Source organism: Cryptomeria japonica, chromosome 3 (genome assembly GCF_030272615.1).
Source record: "Cryptomeria japonica chromosome 3, Sugi_1.0, whole genome shotgun sequence".
NCBI lineage: Eukaryota > Viridiplantae > Streptophyta > Pinopsida > Cupressales > Cupressaceae > Cryptomeria > Cryptomeria japonica.
In genome coordinates this window covers 1,003,863,058-1,003,885,431 of record NC_081407.1, presented here as the reverse complement: position 1 = coordinate 1,003,885,431, position 22,374 = coordinate 1,003,863,058, and positions in this window count along the sequence as shown.

Sequence of the window (22,374 nt, the reverse complement as noted above, 5' to 3'; positions counted from 1 at the left end):
GGGGTATTTAGTTGTCCCTATATTAATCTACACATATTCAATAGAAGTCTTGACTAAATTAGATTTTTTCTGCTAAATATATTGATCATGATGGCCAAACAAGTGCTCTAGGGAGACTAGACCCTTAGGTATCTTACTCCCCTTTAGCTAGATCACTTCATTTTTTTTGTCATCTTCAAAGTAAATTTCCCCTTTCAGAATATCATTGCTTTCCTCAGTGTTTCCTTTGAAAAATAGGTTAACAAATGCATCAACAGGAAGTTAATAATCTACCTGTCATTATAAAAAACCTGCCAGTGATTAAAATTATCAGGCACACTGGGTACGTAAATTATCTTCCTACTATACGTGCCCTATCTTTGAAGTCGGGGTAAGGAAATATGAGGGACACAAATACAATTAAAGAATTTGTGTTAGAATAAAAGGTTTTATTTACTTAATTAATTTAATCATATTGATTAAGTAATTAAGTCACCTTTTCTTTTTTCAATTAAGCTAAATTTAGGAAGCTTTTTTAGGCATTTAATAATTATTTTATTTCATGCATTCAACCCTTAGGGTTTGCTTTAGGGTTTTGATCTCCTTGAAAGGATTGATCTCATTGTAATTAATGAATTCTAGCAAGTTAATTCAATCCTGATTCTTTCTTGAAATTGTCTCCAATTATTCTTGCACTCTCTTGTTTGTAGTTTTTTCTCTTGTACGTGACATGTATTTGCATCCAGGTGATTATTGGGCATTGTGGAATTCATCAATCATGAATTCTAACATGGTATCAAAGCTCTAGACCTGACGCATCCTGTTTATCAAATTTGAGATTTTCCTTACAACGAGGTTTTTTGTGCATCTTGGGTCAATTTGAATCTCAAAATCATATCCAGAAGGTTTGAGATAGTCAGGATCACCTTTTGTTTAACTGAAATCAGACATACGGGGATAATTCCACAAGGGTTTCAAGTTCTAGGGTTTTCTCTATTCCAGGAGGAACCCAAAAATTTAGAGCTTTTTGGGCCTAAACGAACCTCGCCATTAGTTTCAAAAAGGCTGATTCCATGAATTTTGATATATAATTCAGCATATTTGGGCTACAGTAGATCCTGGGGCAAATTTTTTTTGACTTGCAGGCTGTACGACTGTACATGTACGAAATTAATAAATTCCATTAATTTTTTATTTTATTTTCTTTGCGTAGAAGTTAATTTCTCATTGTAATTAATGAATTCTAGCAAGTTAATTCAATTCTGATTCTTTCTTGCAATTGTCTCCAATTATTCTTGCACTCTCTTGTTTGTAGGTTTTTCTCTTGTACGTGGCATGTGGCATGTATTTGAATACATGTGATTATTGGGCATTGTGAAATTCATCAATCATGAATTCTAACAATCTTCTCTGCTATTATGATCTCTAGGTACCACTTCTATTGAGAAATCTTCAAAATATTCAATACAATCCCACACCCTATTCCGGTAGTGTCTTAGTCTCTTGTTCTTGACAATGTACAATTTTCACACTTGTTTAACTATTATCTCAACATCTCCTCTAACTCTCAACTATTTGATTCCCTTCTCCTTTACAGTGGCTAATCCCAAGAGTAGAGCTTCAAACTCCATAATATTATTTATATTCTAAAAATCTAGCTTACAATAATACGGAAACTTATGGTTGTTTGGGGATATAAGGACCACACTAGCTCCTAATCTAGAGGACATACAACTCCCATCAAATTCCAAGGTCCATAGTTTGTTAGATAAATAAGGATTGATTGGACCAACACTTCTTCCCTCTATTGAGGTGCACATATACATACCAACACCCATTTCAACATATATAATCTCATCTCTAGGATCACCCGACTTCAAGACTGTAAACTTTTCCTTTATCTTAAGTTCCAAATGGACCTTCTTTCCATCCACTGGTATCAGGGAATACGACTAGTCCATTTGAATTTCTCCTCCCAAGTCCTTACAGAAACTCCTGCTAAAAAAACATTCCATAACTAGCAGGAATGCTAGCTACTAAAATGGTGAGTTTTAATCTTTTTTTAGGGTAGGAGGACAAGGCAACTTGAGCATCCTTAATTTGACCCAATATCGACACTTAAGAGGAGTCCATGTAGAAACATTTCCTATGTGAAGAGGTGATTGTCAAACCTAGGGTCTTGGCTACTTGAGAAAACATTACATTATCAAAATCTCTTGAGTCTATCACACAATTGCTTTGTTTAAACCTAACTATGCATAAGGACACACAAAAAGGTTCAGGTTTCCCAAAAGGGTTCTTTGGATCCAGTGGTTTCAAACTTTTGGATGAACTAGAATAGTTATGGTCTTCCACAATTAGCAATATTTCATTAGATATTTGGGCATTGAGGGAGGGTGGCAGAGACTCTTGCTTTAACAAGCCTATCTAACTTAGAAGGGTTCCTTTTGAGATTTTTGACTTGGAAAATTTTGACTTGGTTTTCTTGCAAGATTCGATGATATCAAAAGAATTTGGAAAGTCATTATTAATAGGACCAGGGGGTACCTCATTAGGAGTAGCTTTAACAACATTTGATTCTATCTTTTTGGTGTTTTAAGCTGCCCCTCTTGACAAAATCTACTTAGGGTCTGATGTGGTACCCTCAGTTTGATTTTTACTTTCTTGATATTTCCTTTGTGCATATTGACTCTTGGTGAATACTGTACAATATATATCTTTCACCTTAGTATATACATTGTCTCCCCTTTTTGAATCAAATTCATATTCAAGGAATTTTATACTAGAATCTCATAATTGTGAGGGTTCCTCAACTTGGTATTCCTCTTGTCCATTAGTTCAGAGCATCTACATGGCCCTAGTCATTTCATGGTCATTTCAGGGAAAGTAGAACCATCATGGTCAGTGGTTAGATGAAATTTATACACCATGTAATTTCCTTTATTCGTTGAAGGGGGACCTTCAATGACTAGCCTCTAAGATGGCCTGACTATAGCTAAGGGCTTATGGGATCTCTTGGGTTCATTGTAATCTTTCCTTGATACGTTTTGATAAGGAATTTATTGGGGTTATTTGGGAATTTACCTTTTCAAGGTGATAATATCATTAGCCAGCCTTTTAATCATAGGATCAGTTGAAGTAGTCACTAACAACTTACTTATTTGTAACTCCTTCTATTCTCTGTTATTATCAAGTCATCTTCAATAGTAATAGCCAGCCTTTGTGTTGCTTCGATATCAGCAACTCCTTCCCTCTTCAAAGTAAAAAATATATATATAAAGGGAGAAAATTGATAAAGAAACTCTTTAAAAGAGCATCTTGAGGCCTCAGGTTAGCTGTAATCCTATTAGTGAATTTATTGAATTCGGCTACAAAATCTTGCTTTGGCTCATGAACTTCCTTCTTCATTGAGGGTATTTGTGCTACCAGTGTATGCTCATTTTTGGTAGTCTTGATCCTATTTTCAAACTTTTTTCTCATTTCATTCCAATTGTGGAAATTGATCCATTTGGTAAGTGGTAGAACCATTTTGTTGCATCATCAGTCAAAGATTCAATGAATGGTCTAATTGCAACATCCTCATGTTGGACACCCATAATTGAACAAGCTACAAATAAAGTGTTGACATGTTCTTTAACTATCATTTTCCCATGTCCTCTGAATTTGGGAATTTTCTTCTCGAAGCCTCTAGGTAGATCATTAAGTTGAGCCCCAAGGTTAAGTGGACCAATGGAAGCTCCCCAAGGACTGGTAAAGCCATGACAACTGGAGGAGGAATATGAAAGTCAACTTGGGGTAAGGCAGTACCATCCATAAACAACGCTTGGTGCAAAGAACTAGAGGGAGTCTTCTAGCGTGGGGGAGAAGGTGGTCTACTCAAAGATTTAGACTTTCAAGTAGAAGGAAAATAGGAGAAGTCAACAATTTGCAATAATTGAAAGTTAGGATCAACTATGCCCTTTATCTTGTCACTTCTAGTATAACTTTTAGAAGCCATCTTAGAATGGAAGTCACCAACCTCTCATTGATTGCTTGGGAGAGGGTTTTGATGATGCTGTGGCTAGTTTTTTTGTTGGATATGTCTTTCTCCTTGTTGAATTAGAGGCCTATTTTGAAAAGGGTTTTGAGCTTGTCTCCCTTGGATATATACCCAAGGGAAAGGTTCAATGACTCTTTCAAATACCATCTTAGGATTTTGGGCCAATTCTTCCTCTTTCTTCTTCCCGACAACTCTTCTTTGTTTTTGCTTCAAATATTTTATCCTCCATTCCTTTCTGAAAAATATTTGAAGAGAATTTAAATTAAACACATCTAATTATGTGTTGACAAGTGGACATATTTTTTTATATCTCCAGGGTAAATTTATTATCTGGATCTCCATTTCAAAACAAAGTCTCCACCATGAGCTTCTCATAATAATCTTTTTCTCAGAAATTTGTATAGACCCATACTCAGAAATCAATAACTTTCGAACGCAATAATAAATTTCTAATCTCTTTGGTTAGGATTTAGAAAACTAGGTTTTCGAAAACATATAAAAATTTAAGCTTGATCCAACAATGCAATTAAACGTTATACCCCCCGCACCGAGACTGATTTTTCTGTCTCATAAAATTCGTGGTTACAGGTTGCATTGAAAACTATAAATAATATACATGCTAATGTTATTAGATTTTTGAAATTTCTAAATTTTGAACTCACACACTCTGAACCTGCGTCTGATGAATCTTTGGACTTTGAATTTGAACCTTTGAAAGTGAACCTTGAATCTTGAACCTGCACGCTTGAACCTGCGTGCTTGAACCTTTGAACCTTGAACCAAAGAAGGTTCAAAGGTGAAGTTCAATGAACAAAAAAATACAAAGCCCGCTCCAGTTGAATTCGCACTTTGAACTTGAACCCGAACTTTGAGCTTGAACCCAAACTTTGAACTTGAACCCAAACTTTTAACTTTTTGAAAAGGTTCAAGGTTCAAGGGTCAAGTTCAATGACAATTGTTTCTTTTGGGCTTCCATAGAAAAACCTACACAACTTTTTACTGAGGGCTCTGTTTCTTATGAAATTTTAACTGTAGAATAAATGGGCCTAGTAGAGCATAAACCAAAAATAAGTTTTGCATAGGAAACATAAGACTTAAGATTTAATTGTTTGGGTATATGGGTAACCCAAAAATAAAACAATTAAAATCTCTCAGTCGACATGGAGTTTGGCCATAAAAACTTCAGCATTAAAACATTAACAATAATTGATTTTTAGTTGATTATGAGGCTTTAGGCATAAGCAAAAATATAGGGGTAACACAATCTAAACAGATAGTTGAGATAGGTATGCTGACCTTCTATACCTACTCTTGTTTTATTTTACAAGGCGCAACTACCTTTTATCGATATACAATGAATTAAATCCAATTGTTCTTTTAACTATAAAACAATTGAAAGGTGTAACTTTTAACCAGAAAGTTTTAAAGGATCATTAATGCTTCAAATATTACTGTGAAATTTTGCCAAGATCAAGAGGCAATGGAAAGCGCAAATAAGAGAGAACAAAATAAATGATAGAAATAAACTGTATTCTATCAAGATGAAAAATATGATCAACTGGATCATAAAACATTCAATTACATACAATGAATATGAGCCTGCTTATATAGGCAAGGCTATATGGATATTTGAGCACACAAACATGACATGTGGCTCAATAAGAAACAAGGGTAGGTAGGAAATAGGTGTGGGTAGGTAGGAGAAATAATATAATAGTCCACATGAGGTGGATCACCCATTGAATGTGGAGTGTAACAACAAGATCATACCATAAAAGGTAGAATTTCTCCTACACACACTATCCCAAGGTGGCACAAACACCCAAGTGTCTCATACCCAAACTACTATGAAATGCATTTCCTAAGTAAACTTAAGTAAAGTGTAATAATATCCATGATGAATAATTATTTACACCAACACCCCCCCTTAAGTGCAACTTAGGGGAATGCACTTAAGTCTACAATGCAACTAAGCAATGCAAGATGGGTCCTGGCTACAAGGCCATGTTAGGTACCCATGTACAAATGCAAATGCAATCTCCCATAAAGCAGGGAAAGAGAGAAAAACCCAATGGGAAAAAACCCTCCCCCAAAAGAGAGATGATGAAAGCACATAATGCTCTTAATGATGAATGAGAAGAACAAACTATGTCCCCCCCATAAGAGAGAAGAAGAGACCATGAAGCCCCCCCTCAATGTCGAATCTCCTGCAAAGATGGTCTAATGATGATGACCAAAATACCTCCCCATAAGGAAGAAAGAGAGCCAATGTTGCACCAATAATGTCCAAGTGTGACAAAACCAGGTACCAAGTCGATGACGATGAATCACTCGCTGCAACAAAAAGAAGATCAGGCATGGAGACAACCTGCTGTGAGCATCATCTCGATACTCAGAAATAGCAAAAATACCGGTACAATCCAAGTTTCACGGGAGCCGTGCACAAATTTATACAATCTAAGTCTCAACTGGAGCCATGCACCAAGTCTCACAAGATATTCCTAATCTACGTGTATAAGAGGATTACATCAAATATGTCGACAATGACAAGATACAAAGAGGTGTGGCACTTTATGATAGTGCAAGTACAACATTGCTCATGCAAGAGCATACAACATGATAGTGCAAATCTGGAAACATGAAGATGATGCCACCAAGAAGCCCTGTAGAATATTGTAGAAAAGGACGCCTCCAATTGGGATGTGGCCAGGAGATATAAAGGAGCAAATCAACCCCTCCCTTGACTGTCGGTTGGAAGCACTGCAAGACAGGTGTGAAGTGACAAAAAAAAAGTGTTCCCAATTTGACTTATTAAATGATGTTGTGTTTTTAAAAGATTTTAAAAATCTAAATAAAAACAATTATTATGCCCATGCAAAATTTTTTTAATTAAAAAATAAAGAAAAAAAAACAAAAAAGGCGATAGTCATTTTTTTGATTAAAAAAATGATATTAAAAAAGCTTTAATAAAAATTTATTAAAGAAAAAAAACTTTATTTTTTTGATTTATTAAAAAAACTTATTTAAAAAAAATAAGAAAAAAGTTATTTTTTTTAATTATTAAAAAAACATTTAAAAAAAATTGATTTTTTTAATAAAAATACGAAAAAAAACAAAAAAGCATAAATTGACCCCTACGGGGTCCGCAGGGCAACTTGCGTCACTCGTAGGTACCCTGCGTAGCAGGGCCTACGGGTGGCTGTAGGTGTACCCTGCAGGATGCAGGTGGCCTGCGGTCACCGCAGGTACACCTGCGGGCCACAGGTGGCCTGCGGTACCCGCAGGTGCACCTGCGAGTTGCAGGTGGCCTGCGGTACCTGCAGGTACACCTGCGAGTTGCAGGTGGCCTGTGGGCCCGTATGGACCGCCCCACCCCCCTTGAATTTTTTTTTGCGATTTAAAAATAAAACAAAGAAAAAAACATGCCCCCCCTAATATTTAATTTTTTTGATTTTTAATTTCCGAAAATTAAAAAAAAAATGGAAAAAATTAAAAAAAATATTTTCAGACCTGTACCTGCAAGTCCATATGGCGGGCTAAGAGGGGAGATGTTTTCAACTCAGGGTAATGGAGGCCGATTTCGATGAATTGATAGTCAATCTTGGGGTTTTTGGGCCTTCTGAGCGCAATGGCGATGATGGATTTGGCCAAAATTGCTCCAAAATTGCAGATCGATGCCAGGACAAGTCACCACCCTCCACCTTCAAACGGATCTAGATTTGGCCTCGGATGTCGGATTTGGATGAAATAAAAGGCGATTCTTACTTTCTTGAACCTCCTCAATCCAGTGGGGACCTTAGATCTAACCCAACAAGCTCCAATAATAACCTGCAATAGAAAGCTCCAAAATGCAAACCTCAAAATTCTCTCAATTGACAAACCAATGGCACTCTAATAGCTCTGATACCATGTGAAATTTTGCCAAGATCAAGAGGCAATGGAAAGCACAAATAAGAGAGAACAAAATAAATGATAGAAATAAACTGTATTCTATCAAGATGAAAAATATGATCAACTGGATCATAAAACATTCAATTACATACAATGAATATGAGCCTGCTTATATAGGCAAGGCTATATGGATATTTGAGCACACAAACATGACATGTGGCTCAATAAGAAACAAGGGTAGGTAGGAAATAGGTGTGGGTAGGTAGGAGAAATAATATAATAGTCCACATGAGGTGGATCACCCATTGAATGTGGAGTGTAACAACAAGATCACACCATAAAAGGTAGAATTTCTCCTACACACACTATCCCAATGTGGCACAAACACCCAAGTGTCTCATACCCAAACTACTATGAAATGCATTTCCTAAGTAAACTTAAGTAAAGTGTAATAATATCCATGATGAATAATTATTTACACCAACAATTACAAAATAATAACAAAGAAAAATAAATCTTCCAATCGATTATCACTCTCATCTCAAAGGATGATGGAGATTAGAAGAGAAAACCTAACATCTTCATAATTAAAAAACCACTGTTATCAACATCCATACAAATCTAGATATTTCACAATAATGGGCTAATAAAAAGATTTCAATCACTTAGATATACAATAGCAAAAATACCAAAATAGCCATGCATTCAATGTAAGAAGAATGACATTCATACACCACAACACAAAGTCTCTGATCTTAGGAAACCATTTTAATAGTTTTCATTGAAGCATATCCAAGTAACTGAAAAGAAAATCAAAACATAACATCTACTTCTAACAACACAAAGTTTTCCAAAAGATCCTATATGCATATTGTCTTCTAACATTTATAGCTAATTTAGCATAATCATTTAAAACCATAACAACCTCAACAAAATGGCCATTTAAAAACCAAGTCTTTAAAACAAGATTTAAAATAAATGGCTCCCTAGAGCCAATAGTTTGAGATGAATAACAAATTAAAGCATAAATGAAATTGATCTAAGAGAGTAACGCTAGCTTCTTTCGCCTCATTTCTTATTGATGACCCTTCTCTCTATTCATTGGCTGGTGATCCTTGAGCTTCCTAGGCCACTTGGTTTTCCTTTCTATCATGTGTCTTCACCTTATTCTTGTAAGCCTTGAACCTTAGGATGATTATGGATAACGTTTAGACATTTGGAGTACTAGTAATGTTGACTCTGATTCTTTGCCTGTTGATATCGTGATCTACTTCCACTATTATTCCTAGTATATCCTTCACATTATCTCTGACAGTACTAAGAAAGAGAATTTCATCCTTTAGCCATTCCAAGGCCGCAACTCCTACATTCACCACTAAAAACACTTCATCAATTCTTTTTCTGAAAACTCTCTTCATACTGTTTGTAGTCACATAAATCTGTCCATTTTAATTAAATGAATATTTCGTATTTATTTGATTAAAAATCCACTAGCCATCAGTTAATTAAATTAATATTTAATTAATTCATCTCCAAACATTCTCCTATTAATTAAATAAATTATTCAATTTATTTTAATTAATTCATTAAATCCAATTCCAATCAATTAAATAAATAAAATCAATTTATTTAATTAAAATCCCCTTTTTCCTCTTTTAAATAAATTAACATTTATTTAAATCATTTTAAAAACCTCCCCCACTTGCATTTTCCTACAAATGCAACTTGCACACATTTATTGAAATAAATGAATTTTTATTTTAATAAAATCCTATTTTCCCTCACCCACCAAATCCACTTGCAAAAATGTAATCCCCTTCTAGATTCTTCTAACCCCTTCCTAATTAGCCTAATCCATTCCCTAATTATTGTCACATTCCTAAGCAAAATGGAGTCACTTCTCAAAGCCTAAAAGTCTTTGATAACCATTAAAGGCTTTCAACCTTCAACCACTTAATTCCTCAAAGTCTTTGATAACCATTGAAGGCTTCCAACTTTCAACCACCAAATCCCCAAAGTCTCCAATAACCATTAATGGTTAATTTAAACTCTCCCACATGGTTAAAACATTTGTTTTGACTCAACCTCTACCCAACCCAAGGGTCTCATCAAGCCTTTAATGCTTTGACCATGATTATCTCTTAATCATTTGCACAAAGGTTTATCTTTGGATTAACTCTTAATCCAGTGGATAATCTTAATTTAGACTTGACCCTTAGCCTTTAGATAACCATGAAGTCTTCTCAGGCCTTTAATGCCTCCAACCTCTTCTCTCAACCCAATCCTGTGTTGACACTTGTCACCATTTTATTGGTGCAAATTGTGCACATGGATCCCCAACTTTCAAGCTTGACCCTTGATTAAACCTTTCAATCCTGGCCATCCATTGCTCCATTTTTCCTATAAATAGAGCCCATTCCTTCATAATCCAGATCCTGAAAACTTGTATGCATTTAGGCTATAGACATTTTTAGAGAGCATTTAGCATAGTATAACTAAAATCTTGTCTTTTGGTAAAATCAATCATTTTAGCATCAATAGTATATTATTTAGCTTTTCATTTTATATTTGAAGCTTAATACTACAATCTCAATCCTCCATAAGCATCCATAGTGCAAAAAGCTGCTGAGAGCTACACTATTTTGGAACTTGGAGAGGAGAGGAACAAGGGAGAAGAAGCTAAGGTCATGCTAAGAGGCAGTTGGAGATGTCTCATAATCTTTTTTTGTTTATTAGATACATTAGCATGCTTTTTAGTGTCTCTTTTGGTATGCCTTCATAGATTAGTTTTTGATTGACTAACACTAATCGTTTTTGTGTCTTTTGTGTTGTTTATCTTAGACTAACCTTGTGCCATTTAGGAGGGCATCATTTGGTGAACCCGACGTGAATATAAGTGACATTTCCTCTTCTATTTTCTCTTTCTTATACTTTAAGTTATATTCCATATATATTGTCAGGATGTTTGAGAGGGGTTTCAGACCTCTAGGAGTTGAAATGCAAAATCTAGTTTTTGGAAGATCCTCCAAATTTCAGACTTAGTCAAATTTCAGGGCATTTCAGGATCAGGATTTGTAAAATTTGTAACCAAAATCAGAATTTAGGCTTGTGTAAGCCCACACTAACATTTGATCATTGACTGTGTGCAGGTTCTAATCTTTTTTTGTGCAAGGGAAGGATTTAGTTTAGATGCTTAAAGGTTTCTTTTTTACTTTCTTTCAAACAAAAGTTGGTTAAAAAGAATCCATTTTTCCTTCTTGTACAAATTAAAATAAACCTCACATTTTATTTTGGAGTGCATAAAATGAACCTCAAATTTGTTTTTGGTGCTTAAAAGAAAATTCATCTTTCTTTATTGCAAGGTAAAAGGAACAACAACTTCAAATTTGATTTCATTGCAAGTTAGGGATACATTTTATTTTGGTGCTTAAAATCAACAAGACAAATTTTCTTTCTTGCATCAAACTTAAAAATCACAATCCACACTTCAATTTTTGGGAAAGTAAAAAGAACAATCAACTTGTTTCAAAAATTTTGCAAAGCGATTTTTCCTTCATGCAAACGTGTTTTTCATTAAGTTGACCAGGATTTCCAAATTCTAGATTACAAAACACATTGCCTTTGGAGTTAAAATGAACACCATGACTGTTGGAGCAACATCTCCAAATAGTTAGATCACATTGCAATGGTGGATTAAAAAGAACAAGTGTCTTTCATGCTTGGCACACTTGTGCAAAAAGGTCAGTCGAGTGGTCCTACCTCTAACACACACTATCCTCTCCCTTGGCTCTCGTGGTCCTAGGTGCAAGAGAAAAGTGTTAGTAACACTCAAATTTTATCTTTTTAAGAGAGGCTTGCCAAGGGATCGATACTCTTGGGAACGACCTCGAGCGGTAAATCCTTCGAGCCGCTATAGAAATCAGGTGAGAGCGAAAGCTGTAGCCTCGGGTATAGCTGTTCCTACAGTGTAACTGACCGAAAGGACAAATGGGCCCCACCACCAGTTACAAGGTTCTTAAGTGAGTCACTGTAGAATGAACTTATGTCCAAAAACATTGAACATGACTAAACACCTTTAAATAGTAGCCCTCCCGTTCTATTGATTGAGGATATTTGAGATATAATTTAGTGCAAGAGCATAGTACCAAAGTCGAAGAAATATCAAGATGTGGGCTAAATTTATCACAACTGGCCATTTGACCTTAGGGATAAAAAGTGTTTGAAGTGTGTTCATTTTACAGACCTAGTGCAAATTGAGCCGACTTCAGGCTTTAGAAATACACCTTAATATACATCTAAAGGAAGGGTCAAAAACAAGTCCAAGGATTGGGTTGATCTAGACCCATACTCATTTGTGCCTTTTCGGCAACATTCTTGTGTTTGTGTGCTTGCTTTGTTTTCTTGTCAAAGAAAAATCAAAAAAATCAATCCCAAAATAAAAGTATTCATCCAACATTTCTCAAAAACAATCAAAAATACCAAAAACAGAGTGCAAACAACAAAGAATCACATTTTATGACCATTCTTCACATCTTGCGCAAGAAGAAGCGTCATCAGAATATCAACTTGAAAAGAAGACCATTAAGCTCAAAGGCTTTGATTAAAAGAAGAAAGTTCTTCTATCTAAATAGACAAATCTTTGTCTCACATAGAGTCTTTCTACATCGCATGCGTCTATACCTTCAAGGTAAAACAAACGAGTTTGATTCAGAATCATTAAATCGTAGAGCTTTTATGCAATACAGGGCTCTGAGTTATCACAAAAATCAAGGAGGAAGGATTAATCCCAACTTCTTCCCAAATATCTGTATCACATACAACACAGCTCGAGAAATACCACCAACACCTGAAAGGGAAGAGATAGAGTTTGTCCCATTCGTAACACAAAGTTTTTATTGAAAGTTGAAAACGTTTCATCTATCATCTCATTCATACATCATCATTCCATCATCAATCCATCCCAACTCTCAAAACATTAAGAGGTTCTTGTCCCAAGATTCCTTTTTAGATATTGCTTGAATCAAACACATCACATCACTTTTTAGATTGTTTCTACATCTAGGATAAGCTCATCCTAAGAGACACATCTACGCAGGTTAAAACTAGTTCATGAGTGAATCCTCTCATTGCTAGGTAGTCAAAATCTGTAACACATCTCAGATTTCTCTACACCTTATCACATCCAAACTCCTCAAACAAACAAGCAATTCAAAGAAGAAATTTCGGTTACATCTACCTTAAAAGTACTAGAGATCTACATACCACACAATCACCAACCATCAAATTTCATTACATTAAACAAAAACTCATCATCAGTTTCAATCAACTTCAAACAAAAACTTGTAAGCAAAATGGCTCAAACCCGATAAATGGCTCAAACCCGATCATAGTCAAGGCAACGAGAAATAGAAATTGAGGAAGAAGAAGACGAAAATCTCAATGAATTTCAAGAGGCACTTGGAGGAAATATAAATGACGAAAACGCAAGTACTCCCACTCCTGCAACAATCGAAAGGGCTTAGCATAACCCTCACTTTAACAGATTGTTTGATGAAATACTCAGGAGCAATGCGGATGCTCACTTCTTAAAACTCGCTCAAGAAGGAGCCAAGCTCTCCTCTGACTTTGATCTTGCCCAATTAAGACAAGCATCAGAAAGACAAAGTCGCCATGAGGAGGAAAGAGGTAGAAATTGCATCAGATATAACATTCCTCGAGGTAACCCACCACCTCCTCCTCCAAATGAAATGGAGATGTTGCGACAACAAGTCGAGAATCTTGCCCAACAACTTCATAGTGGTGTCAAGACCAATCAATTCTCACTCAACGACATTTATCCCTATCCTTTTGATAGGAATCTTTATATGCCGCCCTTTCCACGAGGATTTGAAACACCCAAATTTGAAAAATATAGAGGAAAGGGGGATCCCCGTGATCATGTCCGAGAATTTCATTCCGCTTGTCTTGAAGTGGCATATGAAGACACATACCTAATGCGCCTTTTTCCCCAAAGCTTGGGAGGAACAACCACATCATGGTTTTCCCGACTACCAGGTGGCATTAGAACATTTGAGGAACTCATCCAGAAGTTCCTATCTCATTACTCTTATAACATTGAACGCGACATCACCATGGCTGATCTATGCAACACCAAACAAAAACCAGGTGAACTCTTCTCAGTATTCCTGCAACGATGGCGCCAAATGTCTAGCATACGTTCTCTTCAGTTACCTGAACGAGAACTAGTGGAAATATTCATTTCCAACTTAAACGAAGAAATGGAATTTCACCTGGATGTCAAAGACATAGACTCTTTTAACGATATGATCACCAAGGGTTTAAAATGTGAAAGGGAACTCATCAAGAAAGGACTCATCAAAATCTTTAATGAACCAAAAGATGGTCCTCGCCCGCGCTTCAATAGTGATAAACCGAACTTCTGGAACAAGAACAAGAATATCGTCAATGATGGGGTTGTGGATGCTTGAACTATCCAAAATGCACAACCTGTGGTTCGGTTTGCAGGACAAAATCCTCCACCTCAGAATAACACAAATGTTCCTCCTAATCAAGGTCGCATCACATCTCATGATGAACCAAGACCTCGTCCACAAAAACAAAAACGCACATACACTCCCTTAGGGGAACCCATTGAAACAGTGTTGCGACAACTCATTTCTCAGAATTTGGTCACTCTACCTAAACTATCCAACTATGAGCCTCAGGTCAAACTGGCATGGTGGAGAGATACTGAACACTGTGAGTTCCATCAAGGAAGAGGACACAAGACAAGTAATTGTCACCGATTGAAAGATCTCATTCAGGATCTTATTGATCGAGGAGAAATTGAAATTGAAGGACATGACCCAAAAACAACCAATAATGATCATCTGATGTTCAAGAATCCACTTCCATCACAAGATCAAAGGGGTCCTTCCACTTCCAGGCGAGGCACTGATACCACTGATTATACGCAGGCTGCGTATAACTACATTGTAAATCATCTGTATGATGCCAGTGAACAAATTGCAACTATAACCTTCAAAAATCCCACCTCAAATTGCAATGTTGTTACACGTCGTGGCAAGGTCACCATCAAGGCAGCTCCACAGGGAACCACCTCCATCCCAAAGCAGTACAATCTTGTGGAACAATTAGATAAAACGCCTACGCTTATATCCATTTTAGAGCTATTGCGCCTATCGCCATCTCATAAAACAATCTTGGATCAAGCACTCCAAGAGGCGTCAGTCCCTTCAAACCTGAATACGGATCAATTTCAAGCCATGGTTGGAAATCTAAAGTCATCCCCTTGTCTCACTTTTTCCGAAAGTGACAACTCTTCCTTCCAACAACCTCATAATGCTTCGCTACACATTGAAGGATTTATCAACCAACACAGGATCAAGCGAGTCTTGATCGATAATGGAGCAGGCCTAAACATTTGCACACTACAGTTGGTCACAGCATTGGGATATGCAATAGAATCAGTGGATCCTCGCAAGAAGATCACCATCAAGGCCTATGATGATGCAGAGCGTTCATCCAAAGGAGCTGTGGTACTACCAATCCGAGTCGGTCTTGTGGTAAAGCACATAATTTGTCAGGTTCTGGACCTTCCTCTGCCATATAATCTATTATTAGGGAGACCTTGGATACATGCCATGCAAACTGTTCCATCTACCTACCATCAATGTATCAAGTTCCCACATAATGGTGCAGAGATCACAATCCTGGGCGATGCAAATCCTTTTGCATTTTGCCATAATATCAGCCATCAACTAGATATTACTGTTCCTAATAATAGGGAAGCCATTTCCTCCACATCATATGTAAGTCCCGCCTCTCTTGCCAGTTCGAACACCCCTATACCCAAGCAAGAAAAGCTTAAAATGAAAGTAGCAGAGGAAGGTCCTGGAGAATACAACTTGAGTCAACTCTTTTGTGTGGGACAAATGCCCACTTCTCCTAGAACACATAGTAAACCACAGCAGTTACTCCAGCCACCACTAATCACGCCTGCATGTGCCTTGATACCTTTCATCCTTGGAAAGAGTCAAGAGGAAGAGACACAAGATGAGGACCTAGCGGACTGGATATATAAAGATCCCATCACCACCGATAAACCGCGAGTTACACTTCCTATGGAACAGTATGGTAAAGGCCTCCTCATTATGTAAAGAATGGAATATGATGGTCAGAGCGCTTTGGGATACTGCAAACAAGGATGACACGAACCTCTGCTACCAGAATTCAAGCCCAAAGGTAATACAGGCCTAGGCTTTGAAAAAGAGATCCTTCCTAAACTCAGATTCAAAGGCAAACCTAGCAAACCATTTTGCCCACCTACTGCAAAGAGGACACCTTTCATAATCAAAGCACCATCAAGCACTATCCCCACTACCCCATCAAGGCTCACAAACCCACCGCAACTGCCACCAATATCATTCATCCCACCAAATGAACCAGTAATCCCATCAGCAACACCATTTGTAGCAACAACTGTATCAGAACCCGCAGCAGCATCTATGGCACCAGCCATTCCAACAGAAGCCACTAAATCAACACTGTCGATATTTCCAGTAACAAATCCTTTAATCCCTATCACAGTTCCTGCAGCACCGATCACTACAAAGATACGTAAACCAATCACACCTGCCGTGTTTAACTCCAAAGACATCCCAGTATGGTATAGCAATCGGATACTGGAGAGTGATTCAGAGACCGACTCACATGAGTGGGAATTTGATTCTGTGCAGCTTAATACTTCAGATGAGGAAGACACATCACCACCTCCACCATGCAAAGACATCCCTGTTTACGGAGAAGCACAGATAAAGACCACTTGGGTACCTGAGCTGGAAATATCTTCCATAGACCCTACGTCTCATCCTACGCCTGATTCTGACAGGGAGAGTACCATCAACGACCTTCACCACACTATCTTAACCCTCAATGATACATCTCCCGCACTTAACCTAATCGATGAAGTAATGCCCATTATCCACCCTAAACTCATCGAATGGAACCAATCAAATCCTCCATGTCTTGACCTCTTCCAAAACGATGAGGCTATCATTGACTTTTTGGAATTACGGGATAATCTACCAAGCGGGGATCACAAAGCTGGATTCACCATTGAACTTAATAGCGCAGCATACTTCGGGGCGGATGCCAAACCCTTTAGCTGCAAAAACATAACAATAAAACATGGATCTTCCAGTGAAAACCACACTGTGGCACTGTTTGATCCAACAAAAGTAAAAAGAAAGAGCGTATCCAACGGTGAAAACCTCTCTGAGGTGCCTGAGGATGAAGGGTTTGACATTCTCCTTGCTAGTACACAACAGGAACGATCAATGATTCTTATCGAGAAAACCAATGAATACAATGTGGGGACTCTTGAAAACCCTCATATCATCTATCTGGCATCTCTTCTCACTCCAGAGGAACAACCTAAATTTATAGAGTTCTTCCAGTAGCGTCAGATCAACTTTGCATGGTCATATGCAGACATGCCTGGGCTTGATCCGGATTTAGTTATGCATCACCTCACAGTAGCAGAAGGAGCCAAACCTGTCAAGCAGAAGCTTCGTAAGATGCATCCTCAGATTGCTGTGCTAGTCAAAACAGAACTCAAGAAACTCCTGGATGTTGGTTTCATTAGACCAATTGATTATGCAGAATGGATCTCCAACAGCGTGCCAGTTGGCAAACCAAAAGGGGGCATCCACATTTGTACTGACTTCAGAGATCTGAATAAGGCATGTCCTAAGGATGATTTCCCCCTACCAAATATCGACATCATAGTGGATTTGACAGCAGGACATGCCATGCTTTCGCTCATGGATGGCTTTTTAGGATACAATCAAATAAAGATCGCACCAGAGGACCAACATAAGACAGCCTTCACATGTCCATGGGGCACATACTACTGGAATGTAATGCCTTTCGGTCTAAAGAATGCAGGAGCGACCTATCAAAGAGCAATGGCCACCATCTTCCATGACATGATGCATACTATGATGGAAGATTATGTGGATGACTTACTAGCAAAATCACTCACTAGAGATGGGCATCTCCACATCTTAGATAAAATCTTTGATAGACTGAAACAATACCATGTTCGACTCAACCCAAAGAAATGTGTCTTTGGAGTGACCTCCGGGAAGCTTTTATTATACATTGTCTCAAGTAAAGGCATTGAGGTCGATCCAGCAAAGGTTAAAGCAATCATGGACATGCCACCTCCAAGGAATATCAGTCAGCTAAGGACACTACAAGGACGGCTTCAATCCATCCGCAGATTCATTGCACAATTGGCTGATAAGTGTCACCCATTCACACACCTGCTACACAAGAACATCCACTTTCAGTGGGATGACAAATGCCAACAAGCATTTTAGGTGCTTAAAGACTATCTCATGAATCCACCATTGCTGATGCCACTAGATCCAAGTAGACCGTTGTTACTTTATATCTCAGCAACAAGTACAGCATTGGGTGTACTACTGGCACAACATAATGCAAAAGGCAAAGAGTGTGCTGTATACTACAGCTCTCGCACACTGGTTGGCTATGAACTCAATTACACACCTATTGAGCGAGCTTGCCTAGCAGTAATCTTAGCAGCCACTAAATTGCGGCACTATCTGTTGACACACAAGGTACAACTCATCGCAAAGATTGATCCACTCAAGTACTTACTTAGTAAAGTAGCATTGACAGGTCGCTTGGCCAAATGGGTGATGATTCTAAGTGAATTTGACATTGAGTATGTGGACCGTAAAGCTATCAAAGGGCAAGTCATTGCCGATCAGTTGGCTGATGCACCACTCATAGGCGATCATCCTCTCATTTCCAATTTTCCAGATGAAGAGATATTCATGATCACAACAACACAACCATGGAAACTATATTTTGATGGTTCATACACTAGGCACGGCTCGGGGGCAGGCATTCTATTTATCACACCTCAAGGTGATAGAATCCCAAAGTCTTAAAGGCTCACATTTCCATGCACCAACAATATAGCAGAATATGAGGCCTTGATCACAGGACTCATATTAGCCATACAATGGAAATTGCAAGAACTGCAAGTATATGGCGACTCACAACTGGTCATTCGACAAGCGACAGATGAGTATCAGACCAAGGATGATAAACTCATGCCATACAAGCAAATGGTGGACACTCTAAAGACATCATTTACTACTATCACTTTTGAGCAGATACCAAGAGATCAGAATCGAGCTGCTGATGCTATGGCTACCATCGCATCTCTTCTAGATCTTCCGCATAATTCAACCTGCTACGAGTTCTTGGTAGAACAGCTTTGGATTCCCACTTATGATATCCCTGAATTTGAAATGATATGTCGCCTTGTTGGTTCTGAATCCCCATGGTACGGTGAATTCTACACCTATCTCCGCAATCATACCCTTCCTCCCGACCAATCAAATAACCAACGAAAAACCTTCATTCGCCAAACTGCTCGATATACCATTATTGCCGAAATCCTATACCAACATAGTCTTGATGGTACTCTCCTTCGATGTCTAGAACAAGATGAGATAACAAAGGTTTTGGAAGAGGTACATGAAGGAATTTGCGGAACTCACTCAAGTTGTCCATCACTAGCCAAGAAGATCATGCGAGCTGGATACTATTGGCCATCTATGGAAAAGGATTCATACTACTTTGTCAGGAAGTGCAAGAAATGTCAAATTCATGGTGACCTGATACATGCACCAGCCCAGGAACTGCAACCAATCACAACACCATGGCCTTTTTGTCAATGGGGCCTTGACCTTGTGGGTAAGATTCATCCATCTTCATCCAATGGCCATAAATTCATTATTACCGCTACCGAATATTTCACAAAGTGGATTGAAGCTGTTCCACTTACCCAAGTCACCGGCAAGCAGATCGCCTCATTCATCCTCAATTACATCATCTACCGGTATGGTGTACCCATGTCCATCATCACAGATAACGGTCTTCCTTTCAAAAATCAGGATGTCTGTGAGCTTTGTGAGAAATTTCACATCCAGCATCGCTTTTCCACCCCCTATTACCCACAAGGCAATGGTCAGACCGAAGCATCCAATAAAAACATATTAAGAATCCTAAAGAAGATAGTAAATGATGCCGGCCGTGATTGGCATGTTCAACTGAATCCAGCACTATAGGCATATCAAACTAGCATTCGAACCCCTATAGGTGCAACTCCTTACTCATTGGTCTATGGTGCAGAAGCTATCCTGCCTATTGAGGTTGAGATACCATCCTTACGGGTTTCCTTGCATAATCTAATAGATGATGAAGCCTATAGAGTATCACGTCTGCAGGACTTGGAGCTACTTGATGAGAAACGACAAGCTGCATACAATCACCTCAAAGCCTATCAGCAGCGCATTAGTAGAAGCTACAATCACCGAGTTAGATCTCGTACATTTGAGGTAGGTGATCTTGTTCTTCGAGAGAATCCTCGCAACCAACCAAACAGAGAACATCAAGGCAAGTTTGAATCAAACTGGCTGGGCCCATATGTTGTCACTACTGTATTCAAGTCCGGGGCATATCAGTTGGCTACATCAGAAGGAGAACCGCTTCCAGATCCAATCAACAGCATGCACCTCAAACGGTTTTACACATAAGCTGAATAGAGTATCAGGCTCCCAGATATACTGGAAAAAATACCAAAAACATTTAGAAAATGTCCTAAAGAAAATACAAAAACATTCAAAAAAGTAAAGAAAAATCATTCATCCAAATGGTGAACAACCACTCCGGTGGCACCTTGGGTAAGTGCGATGGTGAAAACCTGGCAAACAGGTGCCACTCGTAAAGACTATGGCTCCAGTATCTTTCAGGTTCGTTGCGATCACATTCATACATACACACATCCATCCATCCAAACCATGGCTTGTTATTTGATCTGTAATTAAGAAAGTACTCCACGCGTCTTGCATCCCGCTTTTTCATAGACAGGTCTAAAACTGGGGGCAATACCTTTAACCTATTGATGGAAGTGGATTCTACATTATTCATTAAAAGTTCTTCCTTTAAAACTATCTCACCAAATCCAAAAAACATTCAAAAACAATACAAAATACCAAAAACATTCAAAAATGTTTCACAAAATCCAAAAACATCGGAAAAACCATCAAAAATCACACAAAAACATGGCAATACCTTGTACATATTCATCCACGCAGATATAAAACAAACATTGACAAAATACTCACACAAATGACCACTTATCACTCGACCAACACAATCACCATCAACAATCCAAATTGTCTTAAACAAGGATGCATCCTTCCTTATCAAAACAAAGACAAGCTGACGTTTTCTTTGACAAGAAAATTCTATTAGGCTATCAAATACTTGGTTGATTTGTGAGTACGATCGTTTGTTTATCTGTATTGGCATCTTTTCAGCATTGTTTTGTATCGTTTGCACATTATTTCCAATGAAGTACTGGGGCATATACTAATGGTGTCTACATGGGAAGTTCACCAAGCTACGTGATCATAGGCGAAAATGCAGTCATAGATCACTACGGCTTGCTGACTACAGCGTATACCTCGACCATATGAACATGAACCATTACCAAGGATCCATATTCTTTTATTCTTTATGTATATACTGTTTGTTTACAGGTACAAATGCTCCTTCTTTGGTTCCTCCTCATCCAATTGGGATAAAGGTTTTTATTTTCTTAGTACGGTATGCACTTGTCTCAGGATCTGATCAGCCTAAGATCAAGGAGGACGATCCAAGTCATGCATGAACGGAGATAATCCTTGTCTGTTCCGCAAGCAATACTCTGGTCGACTTGACCCTTATATCAAGTCGTTTGTATTACCTTGCTATATTAAAATCCATGAAAGAAATACTCAGGTCATCTTGAATCATTGTGTCAAGATGCTTGTATTCTCTTCCAACATTTTAACAGCTCAATGATGAAAATAGAGCACTATGGATCATCATTCCATCTCATCTGTATATACTGCATTCCGTTGCATATCACCCATCCATTCATTCATTCATATGTAGGATATACATGCAAAAATGACCAATAAAAGCTAGTCTTGGATACAATCACGACTGAGTACTCTGATACATCATCAATGCATCATGCAAAGTCTTACAAACCTTGCATTCCTCATGATCATATCATCCTCACATTTAGTTGCATCTTGCATTAAACATTTAGTTGCATCTTGCATTAAATATTTAGTTGCATCTTGCATTAAACATTTAGTTATATCTTGTATTAAACATTCATGTCATTTTTAACTATAGTTTGTTTTCTTGACATTCGTTTTCATGAATCATTTTGCATCATTGCATTAATCATAAATAGGTCGATTTATTCGTAGGATTAAATTGTCTTTGATTATATTTAGTCCTTTACTAGGCATTCATTTAGGGTCAATTATCCATCATCATTTCAT